Here is a 9535-nt window from a genome sequence, read left to right as displayed (position 1 = left end):
CATTGCTTGCTTAGTACACACATGAACATACGTAGATACTAAGAAGAAGAACGAATACAGGGAGTCTGCAGTGAGGGATAATATAAGCAGGACTAACACTGACCTTGCTTTTTACTTATATGAAATTCTCTTAGATGCTAAGAACAAAGGGTAGAACATGGAAAATTTAAAAGTTGTTTTCATTCATGTTGTTTTGAATATCTGTAGTATATTTATCAATTCATGTTATATCTTAGGAAGGTCACCAATGGATGGGGAGACGGGATATAAAAAAGGAAAGAATGTTGAGAGCTTTGCAAGCTGTCTCCAGTGTGGGATCATTGAAAAGATGAAGTAAGTTGTAGATTTAGCTCGCCAGATGGAAAGGGGAGGAAAGTTGGTGTCACACAATGATAAAAACAGGATGCAGAGACGAGAGCCCCAACACAATGAATTAGACTCTGTAAGAAACTCCACCATAATGCTTGAACTTCTCGTTGTGTGTCTCTAGAGCTAACACGTACAGAATGTCTGACAACGTTCCCACATAGCCTGGGTGTTGATGGTAGGAAGTTGTATTAATTAACTCATTTACTAGACTCTGTTCTAACACTAACATTGCAATTTCTATAAAAATCCTTTGTAGGAAATGTGTTCTGATTCTTTTTCAGGTTTGAAAGATGTGTCTGAAATCTGAATTAAAAAAAAAAACACAACAAAACAATGTTCGAAAAAACGTGATGGCTGGAGAGATGGCTCAGTGGGTTAGGGCACTTGTTCTTCCAAGTTTGATTCCTGTGGCTTACAGAAGTTCTATCTGTAATTTCTGTTCCATGGGATCCTGTGCCTTCTTTTGACCTCTGTGGCCACAAACATGTATGCAGAAAAATGCTCAAACTTTTGTTTTGTTTCATTTGGTTTATCAAGACAGGGTTTCTCTGTGTAGCCTTGGCTGTCCTGGAACTCACTATGTAGACCGGGTTGGCCTAGAACTCAAAGAGATCTGCCTGCCTCTGCCTCCTCAAGCACTGGGATTATAGGAATGCACCACTGCACCCTGCAAACGGTTTAAATAAAATGAATAAATCTAAAACTTCTAAAGATGTCTTTACAGGAGAGTTGGCATCCTCTTTATAGGATACTGGAGGGTTCTGAAAAAAATGTGTCCGTATAAGAAAGGAGTAACAGACTTTTGATGTTTGGCTTAGAAAAGAGATTAAATACCTTTAATTCACTTCAATCATTTTTTTTAACCTGGTTGTTTGAGAAACGCTATTCTTATTAATGGCCTTCTTCATGGTTAAATGTGGGATTCTGGACCCAGGATAACTGGCCTTATGAACTCTTACCTAAACTACCACATAAACTCTTTAAACCACTTTTTCCTTGGATGATGAAGAGTAGTGGATTGTATGAAGGACAGTGGAAGGACTGGATGAGGGCACTCATGGATGATTCAGCAAATCCTTCCCTCTCTTACGAACTGACTAGTCTACATAGAACATACATAGGACATGTTAGAATAGTTGATGCTTCAGACACCTAGAACTTAACCACAGGAAACATTTGAGAGACAGTAAAAGGTTACAGAACAGTTTTGCAGTTCTTTCGGGATTCAAGTGTTAAGACACAGCCCTCAGGTGACAATTAGGACTTCCCATCTCTTTCTTTTTCACTCTGCCATGTTCCTCTTCAGCTGAATACAAAGCCAGTGACTTCCAGTTACATCTCCTATTGTGTGAGGAGGCAAGAACTGTTTGCTGCAACTATATGAAGGTTTCTGATAAAACTCATGCTTGACTTCCATGCAGAAACTGGGGAACTCAAACACGCGCCTTTCTCCCCCATGGCTTTGCTCTTTTGTGTTTGCTGTGGGTGATTATGAACTGGAAAGAGAGGGCTTTAACCATTAGATGTTTGCTAGAGCTGAAAAAAATCTAGAAAGATGGTGGAGAGCCTGCTGTGCTTTGAAGCAGGATTCCCTCCTACCTCTGCCAGTGCCACTGGGGAAGAAATGTTTTGCTTTGAAGTTAGATGGTAAGAAGCTTCTCAGTGATTGGAAAATTCAGCTTGGATTGCAGTCCTGGAAATTTAAGTAAAAATGGCTCATGTGTAGACAAACTGAACTTAAACCTGCACAACATTGGATCTGAGTTCCACGTTGCCCTGGCAAGTGATGCTGGATGGTAGTGGTCCTCAGCCTGTAAGTCTTGACCCCATTGGGGGTTGAACAAGTCTTTCACAGGGGTTGCATGTCAGATATTTACATTATGATTGATGACAGTAGCAAAATCACAGTTACAAAGTAGCAACAAAATTAATTTTATGCTTGGAAGTCACCATGGAACTGTATTAAATGGTCGCAGTGTTGAGAAGGTTGAGAACTACTATGTCTTGGAATCTAAGGAGCAGCCTTCCCCTTAGGGACCAAGGGTACTTCCTCACAGCCTCACCTATGGCTTCAGACAATTACTTTAGAGATGTTTTGGCTTTGATTCACCAGAGTGCGTGGAATATAGCAGTTGTTTATTTATACCCTGTTTCTTAAACTAAACTAAGAAAAATATTGTAACAATGAGAAAGGGCCATCTCGAATAACTCAAACTGTAGGATAGGAGCCTTCCACAGAGGGCTTCTGAAAGACTCTGCCCAGCAGGGTATTGAAGCAGATGCTGAGACTCACAGCCAAACTTTAGGCAGAGTGCACGGAATCTTATGGAAGAAGGGGGAGATAGAAAGAACTGGAGGAGACAGGAGCTCCAGAAGGAGACTAACAGCCAAAAAATCTGGGCCCAGGGGTGCCTGCAGAGACTGATGAATCAACCAAGGACCATGCATGGAGAGGACCTAGACTTCTTGCTCAAATGTAGCCCATAGGCACCTCAGTCTCCATGGGGGTTCCTTAGTAAGGGGAGCAAGGGCAGTTATTGGCATGAACTTGGTTGCCTGTTCTTTGATCATCTCCCCCTGATGAAGTGGCCTTATTAGGCAACAAAGAAAGAAGATCCAGGCAGTCCTGATGAGACCTGATAGGCTAGAGGAGATGAGGGAGGGTCTGCAGCTGGGATACAAAATGAATAAATTGTAATAAATACTACTACTACTAATAATAATAAAGAAAAATAAAGAAGTGGGTCCCCTTAAGAGGTATGTTCTAAATAAATGCTTGTGACGTGACTATTTTTAGTGGCTTTGGGCATTTACACAATGGAGTCGAAATCTAGTCAATATGGCTTAGAAGTGTTCTTAATCTTTATCCTCTTGGTAATAGTTTTCTCTAGTGAACCCCAGGAGCAGTGGTATCACTCATTATTTTCTCACAAAAGCTGTACTTCAAACCCCTTCACTTCCTCAGGAATTTGTGAGGGTAGCTGTCTGATATCTGCCAGGCCAATGTCAGGGTCAGCCTGGAATATAATGAACTCATGAGCTGGCTTGCTTTGACCACCATCGTGGCTGTTGCAGTGTCTCTGCAGCAAAGAACATGTGCATGGTCTTACTTAGGGTTGGTTTTATTGCTGTGAAAAGACACCATAACAACCACAACTCTTACAAATGAAAACATTTAATTGGGGCTGGCTTAGAGTTTAGAAATTTAGTCTGTTATCATTGTGGGAAGCAAGGCAGCATGGAGGCAGAAATGCTTCCTGCTGGAGGGGACAAGAGTTCTACATCTTGATTCACAGGCAGCCAGGAGGAGACTGTGTGTTACAGTGGGCATAGCCTGAGCATAGGACACCTCAAAGCCTACCCCAACGGTGACATGCTTTCTCCAGCAAGGCAACACCTCCTCCAACAAGGCCACAACTAATAGTGCCATTGTCTATAGGCCAAACATTCAAACATGAGCCTATGGAGCAATATCTAGCCAAACCACCACAATTGTGTTTGAGAATTGAGAGCACTGAGCTGGCCTTCATCGGGGACATGTGCTCAGGGCTCTACCACAGGGTAGAGGTGCCTTGATGACTTGTAAGTGCCTAGACATTAAGGGAGGACATGACTAGCACGCCACATAAGGACCCCAGAGGAGTCAGAAGTGGATATTATGTGACATGCAGGCTTCAGACAGTGTGAGCTTCAAAAAAAAAAAAAAAAAAAAAAAAAACATTAAAGAAGAATTGTCATCAAAGGGCAAGAAAATGCTGGCTCTGGGTGTTATAAGTTTAGTCTTAGATTTTTGACTTTGAATGGATGCTCTTTTGTAAGTAGCAAAGGGAAATGACATTGAGTATTGCATTTAGTTAAAGTCTAAGATTTTTGGTTTATTTCTGGAGCAATAGAGGCAATAGGGGCCCTACCACGATGTATTCATCAGCATTTGGGTTGGATTTTTGTACTGTATAAATCATCTACCCATAGAATTTCATATCTTGAGAAGGATGACTTTTTTATTTTCTCAGAGATTAGATTCAGAGGATGCATTGAAAACACCAACAAATAAACAACAAGAAGGAGCTTAGAGGGGAGCAAGGATCTCCTTGGGAAGGGTAAATAGAATATATATTTGCAGGTGGACTGGGGATGGATGGGGTTGGGATCAGGAGGGATCAGGTAGGGGGTGGAGGGAGAAAATCCTGGGAGAAAGGACTGGAATTGTGAGACATTTCGGGGATGAGTTGGAAACCTAGTGTAATAGAAACGTCACGGAATCTGCGAGAATAACCCTAGCAAAGACCCCCAGCATGGGACATGGGTCTCATCTGCAACCAGACAAGACCTCAAGTGGAGGAACTGGGACATCAACCTAGCCACATAACCTTTGACCTACAGTTTTTCCAGCATGCAGAGAGTACTGGTACTGGAGCCTAGCAGAGTTGTCATCAAAGGGATCAGAGAAACTTCATCTAGTAACTGTCAGGAGCAGATGCAGAGTACCATGCCAACCATTAGGCTGAGCTTAGAGTCCTGAGGAGGAGGGGGAGGAAGGACTGGAGGAAGCAGAGGGATCAGAAACACACCATGAGAACACGGCCCATAGAGTCAACTGTATGGGACTCATGAGAACTTGCAGAGATCAGGGAGCCTGTAGGGTCTGACCTAGGTCCTCTGCATATATATTATGCTGAGTAGCTTGGTGTTCTTCTGGAAATACTAGCAGTAGGGGCAGGGACTGTCAGCCTAATGTTTGGCATGGTACTTGTGGGACCCTTTTCCTCCTGTTAGGTTGCCTTGTACAACCTTGATGCCTGTTTTTATTGTATTTTGTTATGTCATGTTTGGTTGCTGTCCCTGGGAGGCCAGTTCTTTTCTGAGGAGAGGTGAAATCTGGGTGGATCTGAGGGAGAGGAAATGCTGTGTGTGTTTGGGGGTGGTTAGGAGGAGGGCAAGGGGAGACTGCAGTTGGGATGTAACATATGAGGGAAGAGTTAAGAGTTTAAAAAACCAGCAAAGGATTGATTATATTTATACCACTGAGGCTACTTCAGATGGTGCCAAGTAAAAAGCAACTATTTTACTTCCTGGAGCATTCTGATTTTGGAAATTTTAAAAATGTGGAGGACAATATTCTCACTTTCCCCAGTGAGTCAATAGTTGTTTAGTGTACTTGTTAATGTGATTTGCGGGGGGGTGGGGGGAGGGAGCAAAGCCAAATCGAAAACATCAAGAACAACAGACAGACTAGCCCTGCAGTGCTCACTGCTCACACACAGTTTATTTCTTCAACTTACACCTGATAGTTCAAGGACCTACAATTAGATAATGTGTCTCTACCCTTAGCTGGGTTTGACGTCCCCATACACACCTCTTATAGCCAGTGATAGAAATGTAGGGCTGAGAGACAGATATTCAGTATGATATTTATCTTTGAGAAGAAAATGCTTCTACAGAAGTTAGATTTATGGATTGTTTTGGAAGGCATGAAAAAATAACTCATGGGAATGTTACCTCTCTCTCAGCATTGTTTGAGACCTGTTGTCTGATGAAGGCAACATCCCTCTGTTCCTTTAATGTATTTTTATGATAACTAAATTAATTTCATCATAGTATATGTTTTTATGTTAATATAAATTATTTTCTCTCTTATCACCCTAAATATGAACTGGTTGTAAAATTTAGATTTATTTCTAGGTTACAAGTTCCTGAGTCTACATTCCTCTGTGTTATTGTGTATGGTCAGTGTTCCTATTATTTTATTTGTAGCATCTACAGTTGTCTTTAACATCTATAATCACTGCAAATGTTTCACAGGTCACTTGGTGACAGAAGCAATGTTTCATTTCAGAGATCTGTTTTGATGGCCACACTTTCTTGATTTTTTTTTTCTAAGTTGAAAAATAGACAGGATCTGAAGACTAAGCACAATAATTTATCAGATTGTCATCTGGACAGTATAAGCAATTTGTATTTTTCCTGTTTTCTTTGCTGAAATATTTTACAGATAGTGTGACCTTCAAGGTATATAGATGGGGAGGCAGGACTTGCATCTCAAATCTGTAGTTCCTTAAAATAAACGTGATTGGCTGTCCTGTACAGTGCTTGAGATTAGCCAGAATGACGCTGTTGAGAAACTCAGGGTTTCCCCATCCCTAACCCTTCAATGAGCCCCATTGTCTTATTGGAAGGGCGTCTGCAGAGATTTGAGGAAAAGGTCTTTATAGTACCTTACTTACAGTTTTCCACATGGGGATTATGGATAATTCAGCGACTAGAGCCCTCAATCCAATGCTAAGAAAGCCTGAACACGGTCCTGTCAGAGCTTGTTAACCGAGGGCTCAGAAGGGCTTTGCTGCAACTCTGCAGCCTCAGAGCCATGGCGGCCTAAGCGGACAGCCGGAGAGTCCTCTGACCTCTGTGCTCAGTGGGCCTGTGCTTTGGAAACGCTGCTCAGGAAGGCCTGACTCCCAGTTGCTGGCTCAGGACTTGTGGAAGGGGCATACGTAATCGCTGGAGGGCCCTGCTGCTGAATGAAGGATAGCTTTGCTGAGCTTGGGGCAAGATGGCGGACACCATTCGCCCAGCCGGGCTTCCTACTCTCAGCCTGTGCTTATTTGGAGGATGTCCCGGAGCTAGACGCCTCCGACACAGCTTCCTGCAGAACGTTCCCCCTCTCCTCTGCTGCCCATATGATTAGTGTGCCCCTGCCCCTGCGATAGGACCTTGCTGTTTAATGCAGATGAAATGCACTGTGAATATCCGTCAGAGTATCTCCTAGCTGCTTCCCCTTTTCTGTGTATTCCCCTCACCCTGGAATAAAGTTCATTTGATCTGCCTCCCTGGAGCTGGTCCCGGAAGTCTCTCATTCCATCGTGTTCCTGGCCTTCCCAGCCCTGAAAGATAGGTATCCCAGGCTATCCTTCAAGGCAACAGGTAACCAAAAATGACTGAACTCCTGATCCTTCAGCTTCCATCTCCTGAATGCTGACACTACAGGTTATACCATTATGTTTGGCTTCTGTGTGTGTGTTTCCTGCACTTGCGTGTGTGTGTGTGTGTGTGTGTGTGTGTGTGTGTGTGTGTGTTTTGCTGGTACTAGAACCCAGAGCATCCTGCATGCTAAATAAGCAGTTACTGGCTGAGCCTTATTCCTAGTCTCTCTTAGACATTTGTTCTGTGAAAGCAGCATTATAAATGAGGGTTTTCCACAGAAGGTTCTTGTTTCTAATAAGAAGTGTCATATGCTTTTCTCTTCTTTTTAGTTGAATAAACTATGTCTTATAAAGCAGAACCTCCGTCTTGGGCTCAAGAGACACATTTGAGCATGTGTATGTGTGTGCGCACGCGAGCGCAGGGGGAGGTGTTAGGAGAGAGGCAGAGAAAGAGAGAGAGAGAGAGAGAGAGAGAGAGAGAGAGAGAGAGAGAGAGAGAGAGAGAGAGAGAGAGAGAGAGAGAGAGAGAGAGAGAATGAGAGAGCATGTTCATGCGAGCAGAGTACCCTTTGGGAGATTCTAACTCTGCCCTTTGTTCACAGAGCCCGCAGTGAGGGTTCTTACACAGGCAATCATGACACTCTTTCTTAAAGCCGGCATCAAACTGTTTTGCCCTAAGCAGAGCCAACAAAACTATGCACCGCTGGCAGGAAGGATCATTGCCTCCCCTTGCTCTGATGACTAGTAGGCTTCCAAAAATGAAAACACAGCAGTAAAACTGCTGCCCTAAACAAGAAAAAAAAAAAATCAAAATTTCCATCAAAAGTGTTTTCCAGGGCACCTGTGTAGCTGGGGCCTGCATTGGACAATTTCATGGCTTCCTATTTCTTTCTTTCTTTCTTTCTTTCTTTCTTTCTTTCTTTCTTTCTTTCTTTCTTTCTTTCTTTCTTTCTTTCTTTTTTTTTTTTTTATTTTTTCCTGTGAGGGATCAAGCTGCTTATTTGCTTGCTCAACATTGGTAAGATTCTGCTCTCTCCTCCCCCGTCTCTATCAGTGTTCTTTCTCTGCCTTAACTTTGGTCATTATTTGCCTGGACCATTTTCCTGTTCTTCTTGTCACCTTCTCCACCAAAATGCTCCCTTTTGGGTACCTTTCCATTAGCGTCTTTATAGATGGCTTGCTTTCTTCTAAGAAATATATAAATATATAATTTTATAGATGTATTTATGTTGTACTTACATTATTTTAAATATTATATTTACATTCTTTTATATATTTATTATTTTACATATTTATATAAAAATTATACAGTGTCTATCAATGTATATATGTATCGGGAACTTGTCGCACTCTATTTTGTATGCTAAGAAAGAGATATACAAGTTAGGCCTTTTTTCAGACTAACATAATACCACTTTATTTTAATACAAAGGATTGCACACAGAAATTATATGGTAGGTTTGTAGGATTTTAGCCTTAACAGGGTATGTGCTTTTGTAGTTTTATTAATTTATAGTTAATAACCAATTCAATTATTCAACAAATGTTTACTGGTGTTTGCCATGTAAGATAAAAAGTTTAGTTTCCTCTCCTGTGCAACTTTTAGTCAAATGGAAAGGCAGGCAATATTGAAAGTCACAAAACAAGTGAAAAATTATGATTTCATGTTATGATTGTAAGCAGTGACATCGGGTGAGGCGAGAGAAAGGTGGTCTTGGGGCTGCCTGAAAACTCCACTTGTTCGTACCTTAAGCAAGAGGAGCAACTGTGTCCCTCACTTTCATGAATGTGCTCTAAGTGAGAGCAAGGCTTATAGAAGCCATGAGCTGTTAACTACAGCTCATAGCATTATAATTTGCTGCGGCATATGCTCAGAAGAGCGTTTTAAAATGTTAATGACGCTATTAATTCCCAAGCTCTATTTTCATATTTAACATCCCCTATTCTTCTGGAAGGTTGAAACCCGTCTTTCTATTTTTGTTGGCATAAAAATGCTTCAGTTCTGATTTGTTTTGCAAGGGAAAGATGATTTATGTATTCTTAGTGTCCTCTCTCCTGTCTAAAAGATGCTCAGGGGATTTTTAATCTGAAAATTTCCATTTCAATTAAATTCTGAAACTGTGTGTAGAAGATTGCTGGCACATTCTCTCCTCTCTCATTCTCTGCAACCCTCCATTCTTTCACAGCCTTTGCTCCAAAGGTCTGTAGATGTGGCTTAGGCAAGGTGACTCTTCTACACTCAGAGA

This window comes from Meriones unguiculatus, chromosome 1, assembly GCF_030254825.1.
Source record: "Meriones unguiculatus strain TT.TT164.6M chromosome 1, Bangor_MerUng_6.1, whole genome shotgun sequence".
Taxonomy (NCBI): Eukaryota; Metazoa; Chordata; class Mammalia; order Rodentia; family Muridae; genus Meriones; species Meriones unguiculatus.
Note: the sequence above shows the minus strand (reverse complement) of the source record.